This window comes from Rhinopithecus roxellana, chromosome 14 (genome assembly GCF_007565055.1).
Source record: "Rhinopithecus roxellana isolate Shanxi Qingling chromosome 14, ASM756505v1, whole genome shotgun sequence".
Lineage (NCBI taxonomy): Eukaryota > Metazoa > Chordata > Mammalia > Primates > Cercopithecidae > Rhinopithecus > Rhinopithecus roxellana.
Genome location: NC_044562.1, coordinates 18,614,686 through 18,631,363, shown reverse-complemented (window position 1 = coordinate 18,631,363; position 16,678 = coordinate 18,614,686). Strand labels below are relative to the sequence as shown.

General features: G+C 37.7%; 1 protein-coding gene and 1 non-coding gene across 2 annotated transcripts in view; both read left to right on the top strand.

The window, feature by feature from the left end:
• CAB39 (calcium binding protein 39) overlaps window positions 1-16,678 on the top strand; it is a 109,590-nt gene that overhangs the window by 22,869 nt on the left and 70,043 nt on the right. The window lies entirely within an intron of this gene.
• LOC115893431 lies at window positions 16,275-16,381 on the top strand. Its single transcript, XR_004053428.1, has one exon. It is a non-coding gene; the product is annotated as a U6 spliceosomal RNA (small nuclear RNA).

The window sequence follows — 16,678 nt, the reverse complement described above, 5'->3', positions numbered from 1 at the left end:
TCCAAGACAGTTTATGAGGGAAAAAGAAAGCCAACCACTTAGGAGAAGCGTAATTTTCTGTAATTGAGACCCTGTGGATCCTTTATTAATGCGAGCTCTGGGTCCTTAGTATACTTCTCAAATCTCAGTCAGGAGGAGGGAAAGAAGGGGAGTCAAAAAAATCTCAATAATTTGACATTGCTCAAATCTCAACAGTGTCTGTATAAATGAAGTACCTGAGTTCAAGTTTAAGGTATCTTAGTACAAGACATAAAAGACATAGTCTTAGGCCAGAGTGCAGTTTTATTAAATCATTTTTCTCATGCTCTGGAGCTGTGGAAGTGGCCCTCTATAATTACTCATGCTGCCTACCTTTTAATTAAAATTGAGTACCAGAGAGGTCCGAGGTTAGTGTCTGGTAGCTGCTCTGGCTTTAACAGTTGGCTCAAATAGCAACCAACACTAGTATCTGCCTTTCAAAACTTAACCAGGACTTGATTTCAAATCTAGTTACGTAAGTTGACTTGGAGACCAGGTTAGTGTTTTCCTTAGAAACTGGTTATGCACCCAACTTGCAGACATTTTTAATAGACACTGTTTTAAAGTAATTTTTAGAAAAAATTTTTAAATTGATGACACTGAAACCCAGTATATAAAACTGATAAGAGTGAGGTGTTTGGATTGAAGAGGAGATAGACCCTCACCTGCTCCAGATCTTAGAATAAGGCTTAAAAGCCACTGTCAGAATCATGGCTGCTGTCATTTTAGTTTGACAAGACTTCAGTGCCTGGATCGCTGTTCTCCCACTGTTGTGGAACAAGCTCACCCTGTCTCCCCACTACCCTCTTAGGACACCTGCAGAAAATCTAATTTTAAACAATATAACTTCCTTTTCAAGCCACTATGAGTCTGAGAGATTGGCAGTATGGTTAACAATGACCCCAGCATTTGGGGGGAGAGAAAAAGCCAGAGGATAGATTTTTGAGGCCTGCACGGAAATGATCATCTCTGTCTGTTAGAGGTTACAGAGCGCTGTCACAAATATTTTGTTTAGTCCTCATGTTGACTTACGTTAGTAATATTCTTCTGCTGTAATAGTAAAGGAAAAATGAAATCCCATTTTTGTAGAGGAAAATAAGTTTTTAATGTAAGTAAATGTATCCATTGTAGCTCTTCCTGAGTGGTTTTAGGCCTCTCACTAAAACTTAAATTTTTATGTTCCCTTGGATATGAGATGCTTTTGTTGTGCATTTTAGATACTGCTTTGAGATTAGAAAGCAAGTTTTTCAGTTTGACTATATTATGATGTCAACACTTACCTGGAAAGCACCACTCCATAAAGTGTGGAATGTTCTTTGAGCAATAAAAAAAAGGTATGTGGTTATTCTGTAAACAGCACTTGGGTTTTTCACCTTCTGCCTGCCTTTTCACTTCATTACCCACCAGAGCTTGACGAAATTACAAAGTCATTTTTCTTGCCTTATCATGCTTCAGACTGTTGCATAAAGTCTTCCAGTCAAACATTTTCTGACCCTTATCCAATTTTTTCATTCTACGCAATGCAGTTCAAGAAACATCTCCGCTGAAGTCTGGGACCTTCAGCACACAGTGCCCTGTCTGTGCATATTAATCTTCCATGGATTTAAGTCTTCTGTATTTGTGCCTTTCTCCCCAGCTGTATTCTAAGTCCTGGAACACCTAACGAGTATGTACCACTTAGTATGTACCACTTATCATTCGTGCCATTTAGTTCTCATCTTTTGGTTTATGAGCTGAGTTTAGACTGTATGATTGGGAACTTTTTTCCTCCAAAAACACAAGTAAGAACTTTTATATTTGATCATGCCAATCAGTTGGCAAATGAGGTTTGGTTACTTGCTCTGAAGTTGTGTTGTTTAGCCTCATCATCTCATCAGGATCAAGACTTCATTTGCCAGTTAGTGTGTTGATGTGGAGAAGTGGAGTGGAAAGAATATGTTGATTGGTTAGGAAAATTCTCAACAGAAATTATCCTTGGGTAGAATGTTCTATGTGATCTTCTACAGGGCTGTGTACTTGTGCATTCTGTAACCCTAAATGCTGCTGCTGGAAAAAGTCTGTTTACACTAAATACCACCATACGGCAGCCTTTGAGCAGTTTAAAAAGAAACCTTCCAATCTCCTACTATGGTGGTTCAGCTCAGGCTGGTTTTGTGACATGTTTGTGTTTTTGTGGGCATTTGGCCAGAACAGAAATAGCAATGCTTAGACCTTGAAGGAGAGTGATTTTCCAGGTTTATATCTGATGCTGTAGAAATAAGTTTAAGGTTATACATTTTGCAAATAAAACTTTTTTCCGAAATAGTTATTCATTGGAATGACTAAAAGGAAAAACTAAAAACCATTTCACCACTCTCAGGTATGACTTTTTAGAACCATAGCATTTCTAATCTTCCTTAATTCTTTGACACAAAAATCATTTTATGGAAGGCCTTTTCCCCATACTTGAACTTTCAAGTTTTCTCATTTGTTTAGGTATTCTTTTAAAGGAGTTATCTTTATAAAAGAGCAGGATTCGCTATTTACTTTTCTTATTTACCGAAACATGGGTGAGGCTGTGATGTTTGCCTATGATCGTATGGACTATGTTTACACAGCCTTGTAGCAAGTGAGAGTAAATTTAGCCAGAAGGAAAATAGATATTTTAAAAATGTAGACATTGATTAACCTTTTGTATTTTAAAATACAGTACTTATTTGTCTAGAAATAGCTGAAGTTCCCATTTTCTGAAACTAGTTCTAAAAATATGATAATGTAACTCTTAATTTCTTAGGGTGTCTGTGACTAAATCATTGTAAGTAAAACTAAAGATGGTAGATCTATATTGATAAAAGACCTTTAACATATTCATAGAAATCAGTCATGTATTACAGATGTTTCTAAATAATGCTTTGTAATATGAAACTATAATTTGAAGTCTTTTTTTTTTTTTTTTTTGAAATGGAGTTTAGCTCTGTTGCCCAGGCTGGAGTGGAACAGTGCGATCTCTGCTCACCACAACCTCTGCCTCCCAGGTTCAAGCAATTCTCCTGCCTCAGCCTCCCCAGTAGCTGGGATTACAGGCATGCGCCACCACACCCGGCTAACTTTATATTTTTAGTAGAGATGGGGTTTCTGCATGTTGGTCAGGCTGGTCTTGAACTCCCGACCTCAGGTGATCCTCCCACCTTGACCTCCCAAAATGCTGGGATTACAGGTATGAGCCCCCACATCCAGCCTCTAATTTGATGTCTTAAATCATGATAAAGTCTTTGTGCTTTGCCATAATTTGAGAAGTTGAGCATTGTGAATATGATTGCTATCATTAGTATAAAAGAGCTATTCAAATTGATTTTAAATCTTCTACTAACTGCAGGTTCAATCTTATCAGTGAGTTATAAAATCACCTTAGTGGGTTATGACTAGCATTTACAAGGAAGGGAAGGAGTAGGGAGCTAGGATAGAACAAAGTAGAATAAAGAATGTCAGTATAATTTTACATAGTAAGTATAAGTGCTATTTGGTGGCTCGTTTTCTTTGTATGAATATATGTCCATCATGGGTCATGAGGTCAAAGAAGTCTGTATGCCACCAGTGATACTATAATGCAGTTAGTTGGCCTGGTGGCCTCGTGGTTATTTAATGACTGTACACAACATACAGATTGATGAGAGGCTTTATTGGAAAACTCCAGTACTGTCTTCTCTGACCTATTCATACTTTTAATAGGAAGTAAAGGAAAACTTGTGCGACTTGCTAATCAGATTTGTAGTTGACAGGAATCTGGTAGGGGAAGCTAATGTATACTGGATAACAGCATTAAGATCCAGGAAAAAAAATTTAAATGCCATACTACATACTGAGTCTAAATCAGAAGGAATTAAATAGGAATGATTGTTCAATCCTGCTGGCATGTCCCAAAATGCGGTAATACAGCGGACCCCAACCTTTTTAGCACGAGGGACAGTTTCGTGGAAGACAGTTTTTCCATGGACTAGGGCTGGTGGGGTGTGCAGGGTGGGGGATGGTTTCAGGATAAAACTAGGCCACCTCAGATCATCAGGCATTAGGTTCTCATAAGGTGCGGACAACCTAGATCCCTCGAATGTGCAGTTCACAATAGGGTTCACACTCCTATGAGATCCAATGCGGCTGCTGATCTGACAGTAGGCAGAGCTCAGGCAGTAATGCTGTCTCGCCCACTGCTCACCTCCTGGTGTTACTAGCAGTCCACTGGACCCGTACCAGTCCGCAGTTCAGGGGTTGGGGACCTCTGCAGTAGTATACAATGGATGAAGGTGGGGCTTCCTATGCAACGTGTACAAAAGACTTGGGTCAATTAAATTGCTCAGTAGAATGTTTTAGCTGTGTGGTGTGACTGTTAAAACTTAACGTAATTTAAGATCACATTTATGAAATATATGGAAAGGTAGTCTTGCCTTGTTAGCTAACATATGGGGAGTATGGGATCCAGTTTGGAGCACCACACTCTGAGAGGAGCAGTGACAAATAGGAATGTCTGGAGAATAATTCAGATGGTCCCCTGATTGAGTTAATTCTCCCAAGGTTTATCTCCCTCTGTAACAAAACCACAGCTGGACAAATTTTATGGGAATTTGGTTTGCTGACTATGCTAATGGTGGCGCAGATTCAATGTGAATATGTGGTTCTCGTTCCCAGACAGCTCACAGGATAGTTTTGAGATGGTCATTTACATATTAACATGTCTTATTAGACTGTTGAAAATGCTTTCAGCTCTTTCTTCATGACATCTCTTTCATTTTATCCCAATTCTGGATGCCACCATGCTAAAGACACAAGGAGACAGGTCTGCTTCAGAATATTCCTGCCTGACACCCATGGAAATGCTGGCTCGGATTTCATATTTTGTCAGTTTACTTCTATATTTGCCTCTGGCTTGGCTTGGACTGGGATAAGGTCTAGGAATGGAAATTTATCTTTTTTCTTAAAAGATGGAGTCTCATTTTTTGCCCAGGCTGGTCTCTAATTCCTAGCCTCAAGCAGTCGTCCTGCCTCAGTCTCCCGAGTAGCTGGGATTACAGGCGTCCATGCCCAACTCTAGGAATGGGAATTTGATCACATCATGAGTTGGAATCTAATTCTAAAAGGTATGTGTATACATTCAGTTCTTAAAATATCCTCAAATCATAAGGCTATAATTTTGGACAATATATCAAATTTAAATAAGTTTATGTAATGTTATACTTATTCAACATGTATTTAGATATACTTACCATGTAAAGAATATGTTTTGCCTCCCCCAAATTAACTTAATTAGTTGCTAGCTAAGTGGAGAAAAGTCACAAATTCTTACAGTGGATTTCTTGATTTACTTTTTTGTCTATAACTAAGCAGTGCCATAATGAAAGCAGCCATCCTTTCTCAAACTAGATAGTATAGTGAGATTCATTAAATGAGACTCTACTAGAATGGCTTATTTCAGAAAGATATCATTGCTTGACCATAAATGTTTGATATCTATAAATATGAAATTTTGGATTCATATTCAGGATGTAGTTCCAAACCTAGTAGGAAATCCAAAATTTCTAAATAAAAAGATTTACAGGTAAATCTTATAAGAAAATAAAACTTCTTACAAAGGACACAAACTCATCCTTTTTTATGGCTGCATAATATTCCATGGTGTATATGTGCCACATTTTCTTAATCCAGTCTGTCACAGATGGACATTTGGGTTGATTCCAAGTCTTTGCTATTGTGAATAGTGCCGCAATAAACATACGTGTGCATGTGTCTTTATAGCAGCATGATTTATAATCCTTTGGGTATATACCCAGTAGTGGGATGGCTGGGTCATATGGTACATCTAGATCTAGATCCTTGAGGAATCGCCATACGGTTTTCCATAATGGTTGAACTAGTTTACAATCCCACCAACAGTGTAAAAGTGTTCCTATTTCTCCACATCCTCTCCAGCACCTGTTGTTTCCTGACTTTTGAATGATTGCCATTCTAACTGGTGTGAGATGGTATCTCCTTGTGGTTTTGATTTGCATTTCTCTGATGGCCAGTGATGATGAGCATTTTTTCATGTGTCTGTTGGCTGTATGAATGTCTTCTTTTGAGAAATGTCTGTTCATATCCTTTGCCCACTTTTTGATGGGGTTGTTTGTTTTTTTCTTGTAAATTTGTTTGAGTTCTTTGTAGATTCTGGATATTAGCCCTTTGTCAGATGAGTAGCATGGATGCAGCTGGAAACCATCATTCTTAGCAAACTATCACAAGACAGAAAACCAAACACCGCATGTTCTCACTCATAGGTGGGAAGTGAACAATGACATCACTTGGACTTGGGAAGGGGAACATCACACATCGGGGCCTATCATGAGGAGGGGGGAGGGGGGAGGGATTGCTTTGGGGGTTATACCTGATATAAATGACGAATTGATGGGTGCTGACGAGTTGATGGGTGCAGCACACCAACATGGCACAAGTATACATATGTAACAAACCTGCACGTTATGCACATGTACCCTAGAACTTAAAGTATAATAAATAAATAAAGAAATCGGAAAAAAAAAAAGAAAATAAAAACTTCTTATATTAAGTGACAAAGTTGAAATGCAAACGGCAAACTAGGAGAATATATTTGAAAAATATATATATAAACAGCCAAAGGGATAATGTTCATAATTATTCAATATCCTACAAGTCAATAAGAAAAGGATTCCAAGTTGGGCAATAGAGATGTACGATTTCAGTAAGAAAATAGAAATGGAGGTATGTTCATTGTCATTAATGATTGGCAATTCAAATTAAAGAATTGATCAGCGGGGTGGAAAGAAGAGGAAGTCAAGAAGACAGCATTTTTAATCTGGCAAATCGAAAAGGTTAATCGGTCCTAGTGTTGATTAGCTGGCAAAGAAATGGCTGCCATCATGGACTTTTGATGCCTGTGTAAACTGGCCTAAGTTTTTGGTATGAGTTAAGAATCTTTGTGTTTTGACTCTCAGACTGCTGCTGCCTTATCTGAGTCACTCAATCTTCCTTGGCTGCATTTTACTCTCATATCTGGTATACATAACTGCACAGAACATTGTGTGGTCTCTGTGGCCGGGTTAGCCCTTTGTTTAGCTAGTCCTTATGAATAGCTTTCTAAGGTGGGCAGGACGGGTCTAATTACCTCAAGCTTTATAACGATGAGGAAACTGGCATTTGAGCTCAGTGACTGTCCTGGGTCTGGTTAGTAGAGAGGAAGACAAGGAGTTGCAGTTTCTTTCCCTTCTCTCACTCTATAGGACTTCCACAGACAACTAGGCTGGCACTCTAAGATAAAGTAAGGCTGGCTACCTCTGCACAGAAAGGAAGGAACAGATAGAGTAACTCATTAAAAATAAGACCCCCAAAAATGAATGTTTTTGCTGAAATAGTTACAAAGCAATCTGTCCTTTGGAAAAATGCTGTGATGACCCCCTACTGACTCTAGGAAGAGTTGTGTTAGTCTCACAGTTTCAAGTGTGAAGAAAATATGTATTTACTTTTATAATTAATCTAAAGGACATTATTAAAGATAGTTTTGTGTGGAGTTATTGATAAAAATATTGAAAGTTTTGCCAAGCTACATTAATGTAGAAAATTTAAACATAGGGATGTAGACCTTAATTTTTAAACTTGTTTTTATTTGTGATGTTATTAAGCTACTTTAGAACTTGATATTTAGTCACAACTAGAAGAAACTCATTTAGAAGAGTATTCGCTTTGAAGGCAGCTTGTTTCAGTACTGAACAAACTGCCTTTCTTGTAAACAACAAAAGACATTTGAAAACTGCTAATTAGGGCCAGTATTAAGTTAGGGCAAAAAATAAATATTAATATAAAAAAGAAACCTTTTGTCTGCAAAAATCAGGTAAGTATGTGTATGTGTGTGTATATATATGGTTATTAGAACTTAGAAGAATAAAGTCACAGAGCTCTGCTACGATACTTTTTTTTTTTTTGATGCAGAGTCTCGCTTAACACCCAGGCTGGAGTGCAATGGCACGATCTCAGCTCACTGCAAACTTCGCCTCCTGGGTTCAAGTGATTCTCCTGCCTCAGCCTCCCTAGTAGCTGGGATTACAGGCATCTGCCACCATGCCCGGCTAATTTTTTAATTTTTAGTAGAAACGGGGTTCACCATTTTGACCAGGCTGATCTGGAACTCCTGACCTCAAGTGATCCACCTGCCTTAGCCTCCCAAAGTGCTGGGATTATAGGCGTGAGCCGCAGTGCCCAGCCCCATGATACATTCTTAACTTCGAAGAACTACTTAGTTGTGGTCAGTTTGGTTAGAACACTTCCAGCTGTATTATATATACTTTTTCTGTTTTGGAGACAGAGTCTTACTGTGTCGCCCAGGCTGGAGTGCAGTGGCATGATCTCGGCTCACTGCAACCTCCACCTCCCAGGTTCAAGCAATCCTCCTGCAGCCTCCTGAGTAACTGGGACTACAAGCACGCACCACCATGCCTGGCTAATTTTTGTATCTTTAGTAGAGATGGGGTTTCACCATGTTGGCCAGGTTGGTCTTAATCTTTTGACCTTGTGATCTGCTCGCCTCAGCCTTCCACAGTGCTGGAATTACAGGTGTGAGCCACCACGCCTGGCCTCCAACCATATTTTGAAGTGTATTCTATAACTGTGTTTAGATGTTACAGTGGATGTTTATACATGTCCTACCTTGTTCCAGAAAGAATTTAAGGGAGCTTGTACCAGTCTGTTGTATATATCATAACTTTGGTTTTTGAAATCTGTAACAACTGCATGGTACACTGAAATCACCACAGTAAAATTTGATAATAGTAGTATGAGTCTCTCAGTAAGTATTTGAGGTTTAACATGAAGTTCCTGTTTGTAAAATTAACACATAGCTTTCTGCAAGAGATGTTGCTACTTTGTAAAATGACTTTTCTCTAAAAAATGAGCTACTAAAGCAAAGCCCTGTTTTCTCTAAGCAAATATATTTTTTGTTGCTCCAATGAAGAATGAACCTTACCGTTACAGCATATTTCTTAAACATTCATAATTTGACATTTCTCGTTTACTATAAAGGAAATTTTAAAGGATTAACAGAAAGCCTTTTTTAAGAGGAATGTAAGTATTTTTAAACAATACATTCACTAAGCCCATTTCATTAAGTACTCATTCTGTAATTCATTCATTCATTAAAGATAGGTTAGCATAAGAGTTATTTAATACTTTAGATTACCAAAATGGAATTAATGGTCTACTTGACGTATGTAATAGTTATATCTAGCTTTAGGATCATGGAGAATGTTCTGCTAACAATGGTCTACCTTTACCCTTGCTTCTCTATTCTGGAAAGGTTAAAAAAATTTGAACTCTTTGAAAAATATTTTTAAGTGTTCTGAGAAAAATGTAGACATGTGCCTAAAGGAACCTTGTTTTAGTTAAGATCCTATTTTCCCAAAAGACGATGAGTGTGTAGAGAAGCTCATGGTCCTCAGAGCTATGCTTGCACTCCCGAGACTTGGTTGGGACTGGAAGGTACTCTCTATGCAGCATATATCTGAGATTTAATAGAAAAGGAACTTTATCAATGATTATTTTATAGAATAGGAACTTTAATAGAAAAGGAACTTTATCAATGATGAGCAATAATCCTCTTAAAAGCAGATGAAGCTGGGGTATGGGCCAAGCTTTTTAAAATTTTTTTCTTTTTTCTTTTTCTGTTTTTTTTTTTTTCTTTTGGCGGGGAGTGGTGGTGGTGGTGGGACAGAGTTTCACTCTTGTTGCACAAGCTGGAGTGCAGTGGTGCCATCTCGGCTCACTGCAACCTCCTGGGTTCAAGCGATTCTCCTGCCTCAGCCTTCAGAGTAGCTGGGACTACAGGCGCATGCCAGCATATCTGGCTAATTTTTGTATTTTCAGTAGAGACAGGGTTTCACCATGTTGGCCAAGATATTCTTGATCTCCTGACCTTGTGATCCACCCACTTCGGCCTCCCCCAAAGTGCTGGGATTACAGGCATGAGCCACAGTGCCAGGCCAAAATCTTAAAAAAAAATTTTTTTTTCTTAAGGATAGGGGCATTCAGGGGTACCCTTTTCATATTTATTGAGTCATAATCTTAGAAATTGCCCTTTGCCTATTTGGTTGGGATTTAACAAAATCACTCAGCAAACATTTATTTGTGATTACTGTTTAAAATTATATTTTTATGTTTTACCTTTTTTTTGTAATACTTATGTGTAAGATGACGGAACAAGTACGTACAAAAAGAAGAATCTGGAATCAGCAGACTTGCCTTGAATTCTGACACCTACATTCAGTGTGCAATGTCACGGCCAGCCTTTTATGTGACTTTAAAGGTATACAGGAATTAGTTACCATGGAAGCTAGAGAAAGGGTGCAGGGTGGTTTCATGGATGGAAAGTGTTCGCAGACATTGGGTTAGGGAGTACACATCACAGTATATAACATGCCTTAGTCAGTTACTCATTCCAGTTTAACACTGATAAAAACAGTCAATCCAAAAAAGCTGTGACGCTCCATAGCAGGATGGCTCTATAAATAGTGTTGCACTCTTAGGAACCCAGATCAACCCTTTAAATATTCCATCTTGGGTATTACATGAAGCCATCACACTTTAGTCACAATATTGCCAGGTTTATATTCATGGCATAAACAATATTCAGGCAGACAAATTAGAGTTGCTCAGCAAAGGTATGAGTCCAGCTTTGGGGTAGCAATAGAGAAATTATAGGCACTTCGCTAGATTTCCTGCTCACTTACCCTCCAAGAGCATCTTGGTTCTGGCCTCTAACTCCTTTCTGCATGGGTTTCAGGTGAAATTTTTCTAGTTAACACTTGGTTATTTATGTATCATTTCTGTGGGTTTTTTTTTTTTTTTTTTTTTTTTTTTGGTTGGTGTGATTTTTGTTTTGAGAAATGTTATTCAGTCCCACTCTGCAAATGTATCTGGGGTCTTATGCAAAGCAGCATGCCAAATGTTATAAGAATATAAAATGACTGTTAATATACAACTTTGCTATCAAGAGGCTTCCAGATTAGTTGGGAGTGATACATACATAACATAATAACACATTATAATCAAGATTTTAAAAATCTTACAGGTATAAGGAGGGTCTTACACTTTTACTGTGGAGATTTTTATGCAGAAGCTGGTGTTTGAAAGTGGTCTGGAGGCCTGGCGTGGTAGCTCATGCCTATAATCCCAGCACTTTGGGGAGGCTGAGGCAGGTGCAGGAGAATCACTTAAATCTGGGAGGTAGAAGTTGCAGTGAGCCAAGATCACATCACTGCACTCCAGCCTGGGCAACAGAGTGAGACTCTGTCTCAAAAAGAAAAAGAAAAAAGTGGTCTAGATATGGGCAGCATTTTGACAAGTAGAGGAGTAAGGGCATTTCTGAGGAGGGATTACCCACGTTGGCATTGCTGTAGTTTCCAAAAATTACTTCACGGAGAGAAGGGGAGAGGAGCACTATGAACCACTTGTTGATGGCATTGCCAGTGGAACTGTTTCCTCTATAGATATTCTTGCTCTTACCTGCCGTCAACAAGGTGAGTTTAATTGAATTGCAGTGGGCAAAATGAAAACACATGTAGATTGGAACAGTTAAGTAAGAAAGCTTTGAGACCCTGTAGAAGGAAAAGGTAGTGTTTATGTCTGAAACATGGATTACAGTGGTCATTTTGTAGTTAGGCATAAATCTAACTTTGAACTTCTTGGCAAATAAGGGGGAAAATTAACGCATAATACAATGGATGATACAGTTTACCTTCCAGTGATTTGAGACATAGCAGTTCTTCAAATAGAAACTTTTGCCTTAATACTATTTTTTAAATTATGAAATATGTAAGTATATACATATAGGCTGTAGTATAATGAATTTCCAGCATCAACAGTTAATACAGCTAGCTGTTTCATCTCTCCCCAACTTTGTTCTCTGAGAGAGGTGGAACTAAAGTATTTTAAAGGAAATCCCAAATCACTCATACTTCCACATGTATGTCTAACTGATAAGGATATTTTTTACATACGTACTATGTTTCATCATAATACCTAACAAAATTAACAGTAATTCCTTAATTGTCGTACCCAGTGTATAATTTCCCTGATTGCCAACGTATCTTTTTTTCAGTTGGTTTATTTGAATCAGGATCCAGGGAGGGCCCATGCATTGTATTTGACTATATGAGGCTCTTATTATTTAAGTCTCTGCTGTCTTTTTTTTTTTTTTTTTTTCCTTTTTCTCATGTTGTTTGCTTTTTTGGAGAAACCTAACATCTGTCTTGTGAAGTGTCCCATTTTCTGGGTTTAATTTACTGCTTCCCTGTGGTGATGTTAAACTTGTTCCTTCCTCTTGTTGCCTGTAGACTGACCGCTAGATCTAGAAGCTTGATTTGATTCAGAATTGTAGTTGGGCTGGGGTGGGAAGGGAGAATCAGGTTTTGATAGATGATGCTTTGTACTTCCCATTGTGTCATATCATGAGTCACACTGGTGTGTGGTTGTCCTAATAGATTAGTGTTGTCCATGTACTTAGCCTGCGTATCCTCTATGAAATTCCCCATCAGCCTTTCACCTAATGGTTAAGGCCATTGGTGATTGTTGCCTAGTTCCATTATTTCATCAAGAATTACAAAATGGGCTTGGTGCGATGGCTCACGCCTGTAATCCCAGCGCTTTGGGAGGCCAAGGCAGGTCGATCACTTGAGGCCAGGAGTTCGAGACCAGCCTGGCCAGCATGGCAAAACCCCATCTCTACTAAAAATACAAAAATTAGCTGGGCATAGTGACACACACTTGTAGTCCTAGCTACATAGGGAGGCTGAGACACAAGAATCATTTCAACCTGAGAGGCAGAGTTTGCAGTGAGCTGAGATCATGCTACTGTGCTCCAGCCTGGGCAATAGAGTGAGACTGTTTCCAAAAAGAAAGGAAAAAAAAAAAAAATATATATATATATATACACACACACATATATATATATGTATGTATGTATATATAGATATATAACAAAGTGGTAATTTTTTTCTTTCCATACTTACTAGTTATGAATCTCCTATAAAGAACTTTCCCTTGTCATCTATTTGGTTATCCTGAAATGTAGTCTGTACAGAAAAAGGCAGGATAAATGTGCATCCCCCCCTCTTTTTTTTGAGTATTGCATTGTTGCCTTCACAACCTCCAAGGTAACCAATGAAAATTATTTTTAGTATTATTATAATTGTAATGGGCCCTAATGTTTTACATGTATTCTTATATATACATGTTACTATTAAATATACAATATTTTAATGTATGCAAATTCTTGATTTCCATGTTAATGCATTGTAATAATTATTTTTTTATGCTCAAATTCTACCATCTTAGGCCTTTGCAGCGCTTTTCAACTTAGCTCCTGTGCCTTTTTTAGCATGACCTCATAAGTACAGTATTTGCTCTCTGGAGTAACATATCCCTGGCTCATCTTGAGTATTTCCTACTCTTTCATGAAATCTTGATTTCTTTTAGTAGGAAATGATCACGTGTTGATATTTTAAAAATACACTTTTTATATTTAGAAGAAAAATATGCACATTGTAAATGCTTAACCTTAAGAAAAATATAAATATCAAGTCATGTTCTCACTACCCGTTATTAACCTTTGATATTTTTTCTCTTAGCATATCCCTCTACATATATAGATAAAGATGGAATTATATGTATGCAAACTTATATTCAAAGTGTTTTCACTTAAGAGGAGTTGTAGACATTTTTTTATATCAATAGAAATCCTCAGAAGCATTGATTTTAAATTACTTCTGAATGTTCAGTTCTATTTGCTGAGAATTCTGGTTGGTTTTCCTTTTCCTACAGTATTAAATAACTATTCAGTGGCCATCTTTGTATATAAGTCTTAAAGAAGTAATAGATTATGAGGATACACTCGTAGAAGTGTAATTGCGGGCTTAGAAACATTTTTAAGGTTACTGATACATATGAGTATATTGATTATAGTATGAAAGATACTGGACAACCTGACAGACACTGCATAAGATTTGGTAAAAACCTGCTTTGAAGTCCCAGCCTTTTCGCTTTACTAGCTAGCTTCATGATACTTGAACAAACTAGCCAATAATTTTAAGACTTAGTTTACTCATCTGTAGAACAGAAATAATAGAACTTCTTGTAGGAATGAACGGATGGAGAATCCCACGGTTACTTTCAGGATCAAAATAAATAATAGTTCATTCTACAAATACTCTACAAATATGTGCCTGCTGTGGTTTCAATGTTGTTTGTTTCCATCAAAACTTATGCTGAGGCTTGGTCCCTAATGTGGCAGTGTTGGGAGGAGATAACTTTAAGAGGTGATTAGGTCATTAAGAGGAATTAATGCCTTTCTCCCATGATTGAGTTCTGTTTTGGGACTGGATTAGTTAATGCCAAAGCAGGTTTTAGTAAAGTGAGGCCACCTCTGCTGTTTGGTCTCTTCACATATGTCCACCTCCTCTTCTCCACCATGTTAAGATATAGCACAAAACCCTCACCAGAAGCTGACCAGATGCTGCCACCTGATCTTGTACCTCTCAGCCTTTAGAATTGTGAGCTAAATAAATCTCTTTCCTTTATAAATTACCCCAAATTTCAACTGCTTCTTAAAGCTATTCTCGATTTATTTTAATGGAACCTAAGTTACCACATCTTTTATTTTATTTTTTTACTTCTCCATATGTAGTTCTCAATTTTATTTTTATTTAAAATTTTTTAGTTATCACAACTTAGTTGCAGCTAAGAAAGGCTTGCTTCCCATTCATCCAAAAGCTGAATCAAGACTTTTAGATGTAGGCTTAAATAGAACAATAAGGTCATTCATTTTATTCCATTTTATATTGCTATCCAGTTTATATAATAGATATGCAGATACAGTTGCTAAGCACTTTTTAATTCTTATACCATATTGTGAAGTAGCTATTACTTTTCCCATTTTAGAGATAAGGAAAAGGGGGCTTAGAAATGTCTAAGTCAGTTGAGGCATAACAAAGTCAGGATTTGAACCCAGGCTATCTTTAAAGCCCGTGTAATTAACTACTGTACTTTAAATAATTTAAATACTTTACTACCAGTAACTTTAAATACTGTACTACCAGATAGATAAGTCTAGCACCTAACACAGTATCTGTAAATAGTTACTGTTTTAACTAAGTAACATTAACTCTGGAAGCAGGGGATTAAGTCTTAGAGCCAGCTGTCTAAAAAAGAATGTGTTCATGCATGTACTGCATTTCACACTCCATGACTGCTTAGGAACCTTAATAACCCTTGTAGGCAACTATCTTATGGTGTGTGGGGTTTTTTCTTTGTGCTTTTTGTATTTGACCACGAAGTTCGTGAGTCAGATCTAACACATATGTTAGTGTAGAGTCCTGTGAGCTCAGCTGTCTAGGAATGTGTTGTCATTCAGCAGCTTTTCATTATTGTCTCTAAACACATACGCCCACATCCATACACACCAGAATGTTGTCTTGAGAGCAGGCACTCTTGATGCCTTAAGTTTGTGGCATATAGTAATTACACAGTACTGGAGTGAATGAATGTTCTACTGACTGGCTTATGGACCTTTTGAGTTCTTTTCAGTATTTGTCAATACACAGGTAAATAGGAGTGTGTCACAGAACCCAAAAGCAGTCAGATCTCCAAAGATGGGCAGTACCTAACAGGCCTAACTTTCCTAATGGTGTGGGCTTTTATTTTCTTAATGGGTATCCTGAATATTCTCTAGCACTTTCTTGGAACGTTGCTTTGTACTCTTGAAAATATTCTTGAGAATATTAATGTAATAGAGCAGTGATTTGATGTCTTTGTTCTTTGTAAGATAGAAGTGGCCATTTCTAGTGTCATCTGGTCTCCATCTGTTTTGGAAAAGAGAGTAGACTTCAGTACCAAAAACCCCCACAAATACAAAGCAAGTAATAAAAAGGAGAATATATATCAAACTACTAATAATGACTGTCTCTTACAGGCTTTTCAGATGACTTTCACTTTCTACTTTATGTAATCCTGTAATGTTTGAATTTTGCATAATGAGCAGTATAACCATTTTTTAAAAGCTAGAATTTTAATTCTCTGTGATGGACTTAAATGCAGGAGTAGATGGAAAGACTTTCATATTCTGACCCCCCCCCCACACACACACACACCCCCAACCTCAAAGGATATGGAAACTAGCAGAAGGATTTGCTTATGTGCTTTTAAAAAGCAATGCCTTTTTAAAAGTGATGATTTCAGTGCTCGCTTTGGTGGCACATACCCTAAAATTGGAACGATACAGAGAAGATTAGCATGGCCCCTGCACAGGGATGACACACAAACTTGTGAAACGTTACATATTTACCAAAAAAAAAAAAAAAAAAAAAAGATTTCAGTGGTCAGTAAATGTCCCAAGCATGGACAACCAGATCTCCCACAACATCTCTGTCTCAGTCCATTTGTGCTGCTGTAACAAAATACATGAGTCTGGGTAATTTGTAAAGAACAGAAATTTATTTCTCACAGTTCTGAAGGCTAAGTCCAAGATCAAGGGGCTGGCATTCGGAGTCTGAGGAGGGCTGCATCTCACATGACGAAAGGCGAAGGGTCAAAATAGGGACAAGTGCCATGTCTTCACAATGACAGAAGAGAGCAATCCACT